Source organism: Salmo trutta, chromosome 8, assembly GCF_901001165.1.
Source record: "Salmo trutta chromosome 8, fSalTru1.1, whole genome shotgun sequence".
NCBI classification, from domain to species: domain Eukaryota; kingdom Metazoa; phylum Chordata; class Actinopteri; order Salmoniformes; family Salmonidae; genus Salmo; species Salmo trutta.
Genome location: NC_042964.1, coordinates 36,270,347 through 36,283,038, shown reverse-complemented (window position 1 = coordinate 36,283,038; position 12,692 = coordinate 36,270,347). Strand labels below are relative to the sequence as shown.

The following is a 12,692-nucleotide window of genomic DNA, read 5'->3' as shown; positions in this document are numbered from 1 at the left end:
CAAAACAGACAGGGTTGGCTTAGATTGTTTTTTCTGTTTATGTTTATTGAAACCATAAATCCATTTGCACAATGAGCATTTGTTGTCTCTCAAATACATTGTTACAGTTGTTGGTTAGCTAGCTAGCCATATTAGCATTGACATGAAATCAGTTAAAACACCTCAAAACAAGACATGGTAATCAAAATAACACTAGATGAAACAAGCCACCTACGAGTCCCCACACGATAGCTTCTTGTCATTGTTGCTAGCTATCTGACTGCATGGCTTCTCGCACCATCGATGCGCGCACATTTTCCTGATGTTGTCAGCCAATCCGTCTATACAAATATTACACCATAAATAAGTGTTGGTTTACCATAATGGAAATAAGTGCTGGTTTACTCCACACTTCATTTTGAACCCTGTACAATTGACATCATTGATGCTCACTGCGTATATGTCACAGTAGCTTATGATCTTAGCACAGCCCACTATTACTGTCAAAGGCAACACAGTAATACTCACGGTTCTCCTCAAGAAAGCGAAGGGCGTCCTTGTAGCCACTCTGACATATCTCTGCCATGCCCTGTCAAAGAAAACACATAGATCATACCTGTTGAGGTAGGGGATCATAAGCAAGAGATAGATTGAATAAATATACTGCTCATATATAAGAGACAGAGGATACCAATAAGACAGAGACTTTGCTTATCATATAACAACTGATATATAACCACACAAATACAGGGCAACGGCTCAGATACATTCATCATTTCACGTGTTATAACTATTACAATTTCATTTACTGATTAGCAATCATGTTATTGCTGATAATTAACTATTACATAAGCAGTTGATTTTAACAACATAAAACAGAGGGAAATTATGTACAGTTGAAGTCAGAAGTTTACATACACTTAGGTTGGAGTCATTAAAACTAGTTTTTCAACCACTCCACAAATTTCTTGTTAACAAACCATAGTTTTGGCAAGTCGGTTAGGACATCTACCTTGTGCATGACACAAGTAATTTTTCCAGCAATTGTTTACAGACAGATTATTTCACTTATAATTCACTGTATCACAATTCCAGTGGGTCAGAAGTTTACATACAGAAAATTATGTCATGGCTTTAGAAGTTTCTGATAGGCTAATTGACATCATTTGAGTCAATTGGAAGCGTACCTGTGGATGTATTTCAAGGCCTACCTTCAAACTCAGTGCCTCTTTGCTTGACATCATGGGAAAATCAAAAGAAATCAGCCAAGACCTCAGAAAAAAACTGTAGACCTCCACAAGTCTGGTTCATCCTTGGGAGCAATTTCCAAACGCCTGAAGGTACCACGTTCATCTGTACAAACAATAGTACGCAAGTATAAACACCATCGGACCACGCAGCCATCATACCACTCAGGAAGGAGTGGTTCTGTCTCTAGTTCTGTCTCCTAGAGATGAACGTACTTTGGTGCAAAAAGTGCAAATCAATCCCAGAACAACAGCAAAATACTTTGTGAAGATGCTGGAGGAAACAGATACAAAAGTATCTATATCCACAGTAAAACAAGTCCTATATCGACATAACCTGAAAGGCCGCTCAGCAAGGAAGAAGCCACTGCTCCAAAACTGACATAAAAAAGCCAGACTTCGGTTTGCAACTGCACATGGGGACAAAGATCGTACTTTTTGGAGAAATGTCCTCTGGTCTGATGAAACAAAAATAGAACTGTTTGGCCATAATGACCATCGTTATGTTTGGATGGAAAAGGGGGAGGCTTGCAAGCCGAAGAACACCATCCCAACCGTGAAGCACGAGGGTGGCAGGATCATGTTGTGGGGGTGCTATGCTGCAGGAGGGACTGGTGTAATTCACAAAATAGATGGCATCATGAGAAAGGAAAATTCTGTGGATATATTGAAGCAACATCTCAAGACATCAATCAGGAAGTTATAGCTTGGTCGCAAATGGGTCTTCCAAATGGACAATGACCCCAAGCATACTTCCAAAGTTGTGGCAAAATGGCTTAAGGACAACAAAGTCAAGGTATTGGAGTGGTCATCACAAAGCCCTGACCTCAATCCTATAGAACATTTGTGGGCAGAACTGAAAAGGCATGTGCGAGCAAGGAGGCCTACAAACCTGACTCAGTTACACCTGCTCTGTCAGGAGGAATGGGCCAAAATTCACGCAACTTACTGTGGAAAGCTTGTGGAAGGCTACTCGATACGTTTGACCCAAGTTAAACAATTTAAAGGCAATGCTACCAAATACTAATTGAGTGTATGTAAACTTCTGACCCACTGGGAATGTGATGAAAGAAATAAAACCTGAAATAAATCATTCTCTCTACTATTACTCTGACATTTCACATTCAGAAAATAAAGTGGTGATCCTAACTGACCTAAGACAGGGATTTTTACTAGGATTAAATGTCAGGAATTATGAAAAACTGAGTTTAAATGTATTTGGCTAAGGTGTATGTAAACATCTGACTTCAACTGCATATCAGCCTGAACCGTCCCGTACAACAGGCTCCTCCTGTCCTGTGTTTGTGAATGTACAACAATCCAGGAAGTGTTTGACTAGGGGTTATAGGTCAAAGTGTCTGAGTGCTCTCTGTTCTCTGCCTACTCTAGATTTTGTGTTACTACAACTACAAAGCCACAGGGAGAGAGGTATCTAGCCAGAAACTGTGGTCATGTCTGAATACCCATACTAGCGTATTACATACAGTGAGGGAAAAAAGTATTTGATCCCCTACTGATTTTGTACATTTGCCCACTGACAAAGAAATGATCAGTCTATCATTTTAATGGTAGATTTATTTGAACAGTGAGAGACAGAATAACAACAAAAAAATCCTGAAAAACGCATGTAAAAAATGTTATAACTTGATTTGCATTTTAATGAGGGAAATAAGTATTTCACAAGTATACACGGCATCCCTAGCCACTTCCTCAGAGCATGCGCAAACCAGCTGGCTGGTGTGTTTACAGACATATTCAATCGCTCCCTATCCCAGTCTGCAGTTCCCACATGCTTCAAGATGGCCACGATTGTTCCTGTACCCAAGATATCAAAGGTAACTGAACTAAATGACTGCCGCCCCGTAGCACTCACTTCTGTCATCATGAAGTGCTTTGAGAGACTAGTCAAGGATCAAATCACCTCCACCTTACCTGCCACCCTAGACCCACTTCAGTTTGCATACCGCCACAACAGGTCCACAGACGATGCCAGGTGGTGAAGGTAGGAAACAACATTTCCACTTCGCTGACCCTCACACTGGGGCCCCACAAGGGTGCCTGCTCAGCCCCCTCCTGTATTCCCTTTTCACCCATGACTGCTTGGCCATGCGCACCTCCAACTCAATCATCAAATTTGCAGACGACACATCAGTAGTGGGCTTGATTACCAACAACGACAACACATCCTACAGGGAGGAGGTGAGGGCACTCGGAGTGTGGTGTTAGGAAAACAACATCTCACTCAACGTCAACAAAACAAAGGAGATGATCATGGACTTCAGGAAACAGCAGAGGGAGCACCCTCCTATCCACATCAAAGGGACAGTAGTAGAGAAGCTGGAAAGTTTTAAGTTCCTCAGCGTACATATCACAGACAAACTGAAATGGTCCACCCACACAGACAGTATGGTGAAGAAGGAGCAACAGAGCCAATTTGGCTTGTCACCTAAAACCCTGACAAACTTTTACAGATGCACAATTGAGAGCATCCTGTCAGGCTGTATCACCGCCCGGAAAGGCAACTGCACCGCCCTCAACTGCAAGGCTTTCCAGACGGTGGTGCGGACTGCACAGTGCATCACCGGGGGCAAACTGCCTGCCCTCCAGGACATCTACAGCACTCAATGTCACAGGAAGGCCAAAAAGATCATCAAGGACAACAACCACCCGAGCCACTGCCTGTTTACCCCACTACCATCCTGAAGGCGAGGTCAGTACAGGTGCATCAAATCTGGGACCGAGAGACTGAAAAACAGCTTCTATCTCAAGGTCATCAGACTGCTAAATAGCAATCACTAACTCAGAGAGGCTGCTGCCTACATAGAGACTCAAATCATTGACCACTTTAATAAATAGATCACTAGTCACTTTATTACAATGCCACTTTAATAATGTTTACATATCTTACATTACTCATCTCATATGTATATACTGTATCTTATACCATCTATTGCATCTTGCCTATGCCGCTCGGCCATCGCTCATCCATATACTTATATGTACGTATTCTTATTCCATTCCTTTAGATCCCTGTGTATTAGGTAGTTGTTGAGGAATTGTTAGATTACTTGTTCGATATTACTGCGCTGTCGGAACTACAAGCACAAGCACTTCACTACACTCGCATTAATATCTGCTAACCATGTGTATGTGACCAATTACATTTTATTTGATTAAAGTATGGGTATTCGGACACAGCCTGTGTATGTGTGAAGTTAGCCAGAGTTGGTTAAACACTAGTACATTTGAGGGTAAATGAAGGGTTTAGTTTGTGTGAATGTGTGTGCATGTCATGTAAAGGTGCCTGAGTAAAAAAAACACAGTTCCTTGTTCTAAGTAGGGCCTCTGCACATGACTCTGTCAGTGGGATTTGTGACCACAGGGATTACATAATCCCAAAATTCCAGAAAACACAACATTCCAGGCACATATGAAGGCAAAAGATGGTGGCAGATATTGGATTTCAGCAACAATAATAACACAGCGAAAACTAAACTAAGAGACACAGATCAACCTCGAAGAGGGAAAAGTTCACCTTACGCTAAAAGTTGACTCCCATGTTATTTTCCAGACAGTAAAGGAGAATGAGGAACACAGGGAAGGTAATTCAACAATAACAGAAGCCAATCATGTCCTGCCAGTACTGATCACTGTGGAGTTAGGGAGGGACAGGGGAGGGCAAAGTTCAGATAGGAAGTACTGTATGGGGAGTGAGGGTAGGAGGCAGAGTCCGAAGAGGAGACAGGGTAGGGGCGAGATGGGGGAGTCGGGGTTATATAACTAGGAAATAGGATAGTGGGAGGTCAGGGGTCAAATTATGAGGTGTCCAGTCTCCCATACCAGACCACTAGACTCTCCTATAGAAAAGTAAATAGAATGTTTAGAACCATAGAAAACTACTATTTCAAGGGTACCTAAATAAGGTTTTCTTTCAGTCAACTTGGTTCAACATCTCACTATTCCCTTATTTGGTTGAAGCCTTATTCAATCACGCCTACAGGCCAATCAGAGTTATGTGGGTGTACACCCCCGCGTGTCTATATAACACCCCGCACTGCTCTGGTTTCCTTATTCTTCTATTTGGTTACTATCTGGTTTCTAGCCCGTTAAGCAGATTTCTTCAGAAAACTAGCTCTCAACTTAACTGTTCTTTTCGGTGTGGGTTACCACCCCACCACAGTTCCTTATTTTCTATTTTCAGAAATTCTGCTAACTTCAGCTTCACTTTACCAATTGAAGCTACCTCAGTTAGCTTGTCAGCAGAGCTTTTTGTTATCCGCTAGCTACAGTATACATGTTGCCTGGCTTACAAACAATTGGCGTTGTTAGCTAGCTAGCTGTAGTGCTTTAACATCCCGCTAATAGCAGGTTCCCACAAATGTTTCTACTTCTAGCTCTCCATCAGTTCCCACTGTTCGAGGTTAGCTAGCTGAATTTTCGAGTGTCTTGGCTTGTTAGTGGGCTAACGGCACCACTGGTGTTTTAGCTAGCAACCTCTGGGCTAAACCCCAATTTGGGCTTGTTTGGCTAGCACGAGCAGGGCTGTTTCTTCAGACAGACACAGTCCACTCACCAGCAACACGCTTACCAGCAGCACGCTCACCAGCAACGCGGTGCCTCAGAGCACAGATGTCACTCCAAGCAAAGAGCCGCGGAGACATCCTCGGCTTCACCTAGAGGGAAGGGGAAGAAGTGGCACTCCTAGTGCTAGGTGCGGGGGCTCGAAGATCCGGCAGAGTTCCTTCGACCTTGGCAACCAGAGTCTCCTAGGAGTCCTGTGTCAGGTCACACAAGCTCGTTTACACATGGTATAGGTGTTGCACAGGAGCCCCCATCAAGATACATAAGCCCTAGTTGGGGCGGGTCAACACTACTCTTCACCCAAGTATAGTTCTCAAATAAAGAGTTACCAACACATCCAGGCCCACAGGCTGAGGGTGATGGTCCAGAATGTTCCCATGCAAGACAATCAACTTCTTGAGGGCGTCCTTGTCTGACCATCAGGCTTGGCAGGGCCCCCATCCCTTCCACGGGACAGGTTGCCACATGCGGAGTTGCCCCAAGTGGGGCGACTGCCACAGGGCTCCCCGTCCCCCCCATGGGACAGGCGGGTTCCCTTACATCTCACAGAGAGTAGTGGCGCACGTGTGCAGTTTCCCCTTTGGTCCCATGCACCGTAGACCAGGGGTACAGACTACAATTCACAGGGGTCCCCCCACTTTTCATGGGAATAGTACAGCGGCCCAAATCCTTAGAGATGAGATACGGTCTCTGTTGGCCAAGGGAGCCATCCGTGTGGTGCTGAGGGAGGAAGCTCACCAGGGCTTATTCAGACGTTATTTCTTGGTCCCCCCCCCCCAAAAAAGGGGATCCTGGATTTGCAGCACCTCAACAAGTATCTGAAAGTCTACAGATTTCGAAAGACTGGTTGATCTGATGTTTTGATCTGCGTGGACACTCGGGCGCAGGCAACAGAGCACATAGCCCAGCTGTTGTTGCACCTGCTCGCGCTAGGCTTCAGGATAAATCGTGCCAAAAGCTTACTCTTATCGGACCCAGTAGAAAATATTTTAGGGATTGTCTCTGGACTCTGTAGCCTGTTGAGCAGCCCTCACCGTGGAGACAGCAACGGCTTTTCGCCACTGTGTCTGTGTTTTGCCCAGCAACATCAGTCACGTAATGGATGTGTCTGAGGCTTCTTGGGCTCATGGCCTCCATGATTGTGGCAGTTCCGCTTGGTCTCCTCCTCATGAGAGATTTCCAGCAATGGGTGACCTCACTCCACTTAGACCCGTCTCTCCACCGGGACAGGCGCGTGCTTCTCTCTGCAAAGTGTATATCGGCACTTCAATACTGGAAAGATCCATCCCTCTTGACGCGGGGCTGCCCTACTGGGAGAGTCTTCACTCGTAAAGAAGTGACAAAAGATTCATCACTACAGGGATGGGGGCAGTCCACGATGGGCGTACGGTGAGCGGCATATGGTCAGACTCTATGAGTACAGCCCATATCAATGTTTTCGAGCTCTACGCTGTGTTACTAGGCCTCAGGCACTTCCGTCCATTCTTACATGGCCAACATGTCCTGGTCAGGTCAGACAATACGTCTATAGTGGCATATATCAATGGCCAAGGAGGAACATGCTCCCATCAACTTCACTCTCTGGCGAAAGAGCTCTTGCTATGGAGCAGCGACCATCTGTTGTCTCTCGGAGCAACACATGCCAGGTAGACTAAACCGAAGTGCAGATTTACTGTTGCGGGGCAACCCCCTACCAGGGGAGTGGTGACATCATCCCGAAGTCGTCAAGGAGGTGTCGGGGCGTTATGGCAGGACTCCCATCGATCAGTTCGCATTGCAGGACAATGTGCCCTGTCGCTTGTTCTTCGTGATGAGAGATCACAATGCTCTTCTAGGCGTGAACGCGCTGACCCACAAGTGGCCAGACGTGCTTCTGTACGCCTTCCCTCCAGTGGGCCTGACCCCCCCTACTCTGAACAGAGTGAGAGCAAACAGTCTATCCCTCACCCTGATAGCTTCACATTGCCCGGGAAGCCATGGCTGGCGGAGATTGTACCTCTCCTGTACGTGCAACCATGGTGCCTCCCACAGCGCAGGGATCTGCTATCCCAAGAGCAAGGCGAAATATTCCATCCTCATCCCGAGCTGATGGATCTCTGAGCCTGGCCTGTGAGAGGTCCAACTTAGACTCGGCGGGCTTGCCTCCGAACGTGGTTGCCACAATTCAGAGCACCACAGCCCCTTCTTCAAGAGGTCTTTACGACCTGAAGTGGAGGGTATTTGAGAGGTTGTGTTCAAGACAAGAGTTGGTGTCCTTTCAGTGTTCCATCCCTGCCATTCTCTCCTTCCTACAGGATTTTCTCGACAAGGGCAAGGCGTTAGCGACCTTCATCCGCTCTCGGTTCATCCTTTATGCACTCAGTTTGGCCCTGACTACTCCAAGGTTATGATACGCTGTGTTCATTCCTAAGGTCATTCCCATGACCTATAATAGTCAAGCCACTGACCTCTTTCCCTTCCACCCTCCGCTGTTCTCTTCTCCAGAGCAGCAGTGCCTTAACAAGTTGTGTCCGGTGCGCGCACTGTGCATCTGCCATTCCGGAGTTGTGACTAACTGTTTGTTTGCTTCAGCAACCCTGCTCTGGGAAGGGCTTTGCCCAAACAACGCCTCTCCCATTGGGTAGTGGAGGCTATCACCAAGGCATACAGTTGTCGGGAATTGCAGTCTCCCCTGGATGTCCGGGCACATTCCACTATAGGAATTGCCACATCATGGGCATTGTTCAGATGCATCTCCGTCTTGGTGATTTGTGTGGCGGATAGTTGAGCTTCCCCTCACAACTTTGTGAGGTTCTATCACCTGGACGTTCTGCGCCTTCCCATGATGGACACAGTCCTTGGTGCTGGAGCTGAGTAGGATGGATCAGGTACATTACCATGTACCAAAACAGACTTCTCAGGAAACTGACTATTGTCAATCGGTGCATTTTATAAGTATTCCATAGCGAGATGTCGAACCGAGTCGACTGAAAGAAAATGTTGGATTACAGTATGTAACCCCAGTTCAGTGTAGGAGATGAGGGAGACATCTCACCAGATTGCACTTGTGTAAGAGGTAGTTCTGAGAATGAGGAAACCAGAGCAGTGCAGAGTGTTATATAGACATGAAAGGCATACACCCACAAAGCTCTGAATGGCCTGTTAGGTGTGATTGAATAAGGCTTCAACCAATGACCCGCCGAAGAGGGCGTGTCCCATAGTGAGACGTCTCCCTCGTCTCCTGCAGGGAACCGGTGTTACACATCGTAACCCAAACATAAGGCCTTTACAAGCAGTCATAAACAACCCATCTAATGAATGGGACTAAGAAGCATCCTGATCCTCCATCCTACCTTTGTCAACAGAGCCTACATAAGGACTTCATAACACATTCATAACACATAAATAACACATTTGTAAGCAGTCATAGCGGGCGTCCTACACTCTTAAAAAAATGGGTTGCAAAAGGGTTTTTCAGCTGTCCTCATAGGAGAACCCTTTTTGGTTCCAGGTCGAACCCTCTGTGGAAACGGTTCTACATGGAACCCAAAAGGGTTCTACTTGGAACTAAAAAGAGTCCTATGTTTTTTTTGTTTTTTTACCTTTATTTAACTAGGCAAGTCAGTTAAGAACATATTCTTATTTTCAATGACGGCCTAGGAAAAGTGGGTTAACTGCCTTGTTCAGGGGCAGAACAACAGATTTTTACCTTGTCAGCTCGGGGATTTGATCTTGCAACCTTTTGGTTCTTAGTCCAACGCGCTAACCACTAAGCTACCTGCCACCAAATAATGTGGACAGCCGAAGAACCCTTTTAGGTTCTAGATAGAAAAAAGGTGCTAAGTGTGTACCTCGGGTTCTGGGGGGAACAGGGCCTTGCTGAGGCGGTACATGTTGCTCAGGTTCAACCGGATGGAGGTGTTGGTGAAACGAAGCTCGTGGAAGTTGAAGGAGGTGTCCCGGGGACAGATGTCACTTTTGCCTGAGAACGGAGAGATGCTGATGGTGTTCTTCAGCTCTGACTGTGGAAGGTTGTCACTGACCCCCCCCCACCCACATAACGCTGGAGAGAGAAGAGGGGGAGAGAGGGAGGAGGGAGAGCGAAAGTGAGAATACTTGGGTGTTTTTGGAACCATGCACAACTTACATCAGGACCACAGCCTATTAGGTCATTGTTAGGTACAGTCCTTGTTGTTTAATCCCATACCCCATTATATCGAAAATATCTATTCAGGACAGTATATTTATCTCCTGTAAAGCATATTTACTACCTCTCTATTTCTGTCCATTACAGAACCATACACATGTACATCTTCTCCTGTGTATGATTAAAGTTCCTGTGTGTGTTAACTCTGGGCTGCTTTATTCCCCTCTAACCGGGGGCGGTGTTAGTGGGTCACGAACCAGTAAAATATGTAGAGCCGGGTCGCTCTCTTTCAATTGCCCTGTGTTCGATACAGAAATGGATAAAGCTCATAGGCCATTAAAGTACTGACAGAGACCCCTAGGTATTTTGAGGAGAGAGTAAGTAAATAATAGTATTTGGAAAATATATTATAAATATTTGTTGACTGCCTCCGCCTATCTTCTGGTAAAAAAACGTGTCACTTAACCCAACTCGGTTATCACTGAAATCGAATGTATACGATACGACCTATTCAAGGAAACATTTTCCTTAAGGGCATATTAGGCGTGTCAGCAGAAGATTTCCCCTAAGCCAGCTTGTCCACACTGTCAAAGCATGACCAAACAGACCGACAGTACTATTTGGAGAATTAATCAATTTTGCCAGTCTTATGTAATTGCACGATGCAGCTCCATTTTAAGTACAGATTTGTGAATTAATTGACATTTTTCTAGTGTAAAAGGCTTAGAACTTCTGAGGGAAAAAAGGATATCAGTGCCGGTTCCAAAGCCAGATTAGGACTCAATTTGGCAGTGAGGTTGGCAAAAACATGGGTTGTTAGTTTACCTGAAATGCACATAGATCCTTTTTTGTGGATCTTTGTAGAATTATGACCCATTTTGAGTCCCACATAATCGTGTGTTCTCCACTCCCACCATTAATCCACAGATAAAAGGGAAGACCTAGTTAGTTTCTACTAATCTCTCCTCCTTCAGTCTTCTTCTGTGGGTTTTACATGGCGGTTGGTAACCAACCTGGCTACGCAGGCGCTCATTGACGCGTGCGAGCAGTTTACATGAAATGATTGAATAACATGCATGTGTACATTTATTTTGCAGCACATGCAACGCGGGCGGTGTGGTCAGCATATTAGACAGGTCTGTGTGTAAATGTGTTCAGTCACAGTGTTGACTTGGCTCTGAGCCAGTTCTTCCCTGAGCCAGAATGGTACGAGAGAGAGAAAGAGAGAGAGAGAGAATACCTAAATAGGTCATTGATATATGGTAGTTGATGTTTTGGAGGACTGTGCTCCTATGTCCTAGTGACTCAGTTTAGAATGGAGCCACCCTGGACTCTGGTCCCAATCTGCTGAAGCCAGAAGCCAGTCTGGAAGTACACTATATACACTGCTCAAAAAAATAAAGGGAACACTTAAACAACACATCCTAGATCTGAATGAAATAAATAATCTTATTAAATACTTTTTTCTTTACATAGTTGAATGTGCTGACAACAAAATCACACAAAAATAATCAATGGAAATCCAATTTATCAACCCATGGAGGTCTGGATTTGGAGTCACACTCAAAATTAAAGTGGAAAACAACACTACAGGCTGATCCAACTTTGATGTAATGTCCTTAAAACAAGTCAAAATGAGGCTCAGTAGTGTGTGTGGCCTCCACGTGCCTGTATGACCTCCCTACAACGCCTGGGAATGCTCCTGATGAGGTGGCGGATGGTCTCCTGAGGGATCTCCTCCCAGACCTGGACTAAAGCATCCGCCAACTCCTGGACAGTCTGTGGTGCAATGTGGCGTTGGTGGATGGAGCGAGACATGATGTCCCAGATGTGCTCAATTGGATTCAGGTCTGGGGAACGGGCGGGCCGGTCCAAAGCATCAATGCCTTCCTCTTGCAGGAACTGCTGACACACTCCAGCCACATGAGGTCTAGCATTGTCTTGCATTAGGAGGAACCCAGGGCCAACCGCACCAGCATATGGTCTCACAAGGGGTCTGAGGATCTCATCTCGGTACCTAATGGCAGTCAGGCTACCTCTGGCGAGCACATGGAGGGCTGTGCGGCCCCCCAAAGAAATGCCACCCCACACCATGACTGACCCACTGCCAAACCGGTCATGCTGGAGGATGTTGCAGGCAGCAGAACGTTCTCCACGGCGTCTCCAGACTCTGTCACGTCTGTCACGTGTTCAGTGTGAACCTGCTTTCATCTGTGAAGAGCACAGGGCACCAGTGGCGAATTTGCCAATCTTGGTGTTCTCTGGCAAATGCCAAACGTCCTGCACGGTGTTGGGCTGTAAGCACAACCCCCACCTGTGGACGTCGGGCCCTCATACCACCCTCATGGAGTCTGTTTCTGACCGTTTGAGCAGACACATGCACATTTGTGGCCTGCTGGAGGTCATTTTGCAGGGCTCTGGCAGTGCTTCTCCTGCTCCTCCTTGCACAAAGGCGGAGGTAGTGGTCCTGCTGCTGGGTTGTTGCCCTCCTATGGCCTCCTCCACGTCTCCTGATGTACTAGCCTGTCTCCTGGTAGCGCCTCCATGCTCTGGACACTACGCTGACAGACACAGCAAACCTTCTTGCCACAGCTCGCATTGATGTGCCATCCTGGATGAGCTGCACTACCTGAGCCACTTGTGTGGGTTGTAGACTCCGTCTCATGCTACCACTAGAGTGAAAGCACCACCAGCATTCAAAAGTGACCAAAACATCAGCCAGGAAGCATAAGAGCTGAGAAGTGGTCTGTGGTCCCCAC

General features: G+C 46.1%; 1 pseudogene; it reads right to left on the bottom strand.

Moving 5' to 3' along the window:
- The window catches only part of LOC115198795 (patatin-like phospholipase domain-containing protein 2), a 28,109-nt pseudogene that overhangs the window by 2,801 nt on the left and 12,616 nt on the right, over positions 1-12,692 (bottom strand).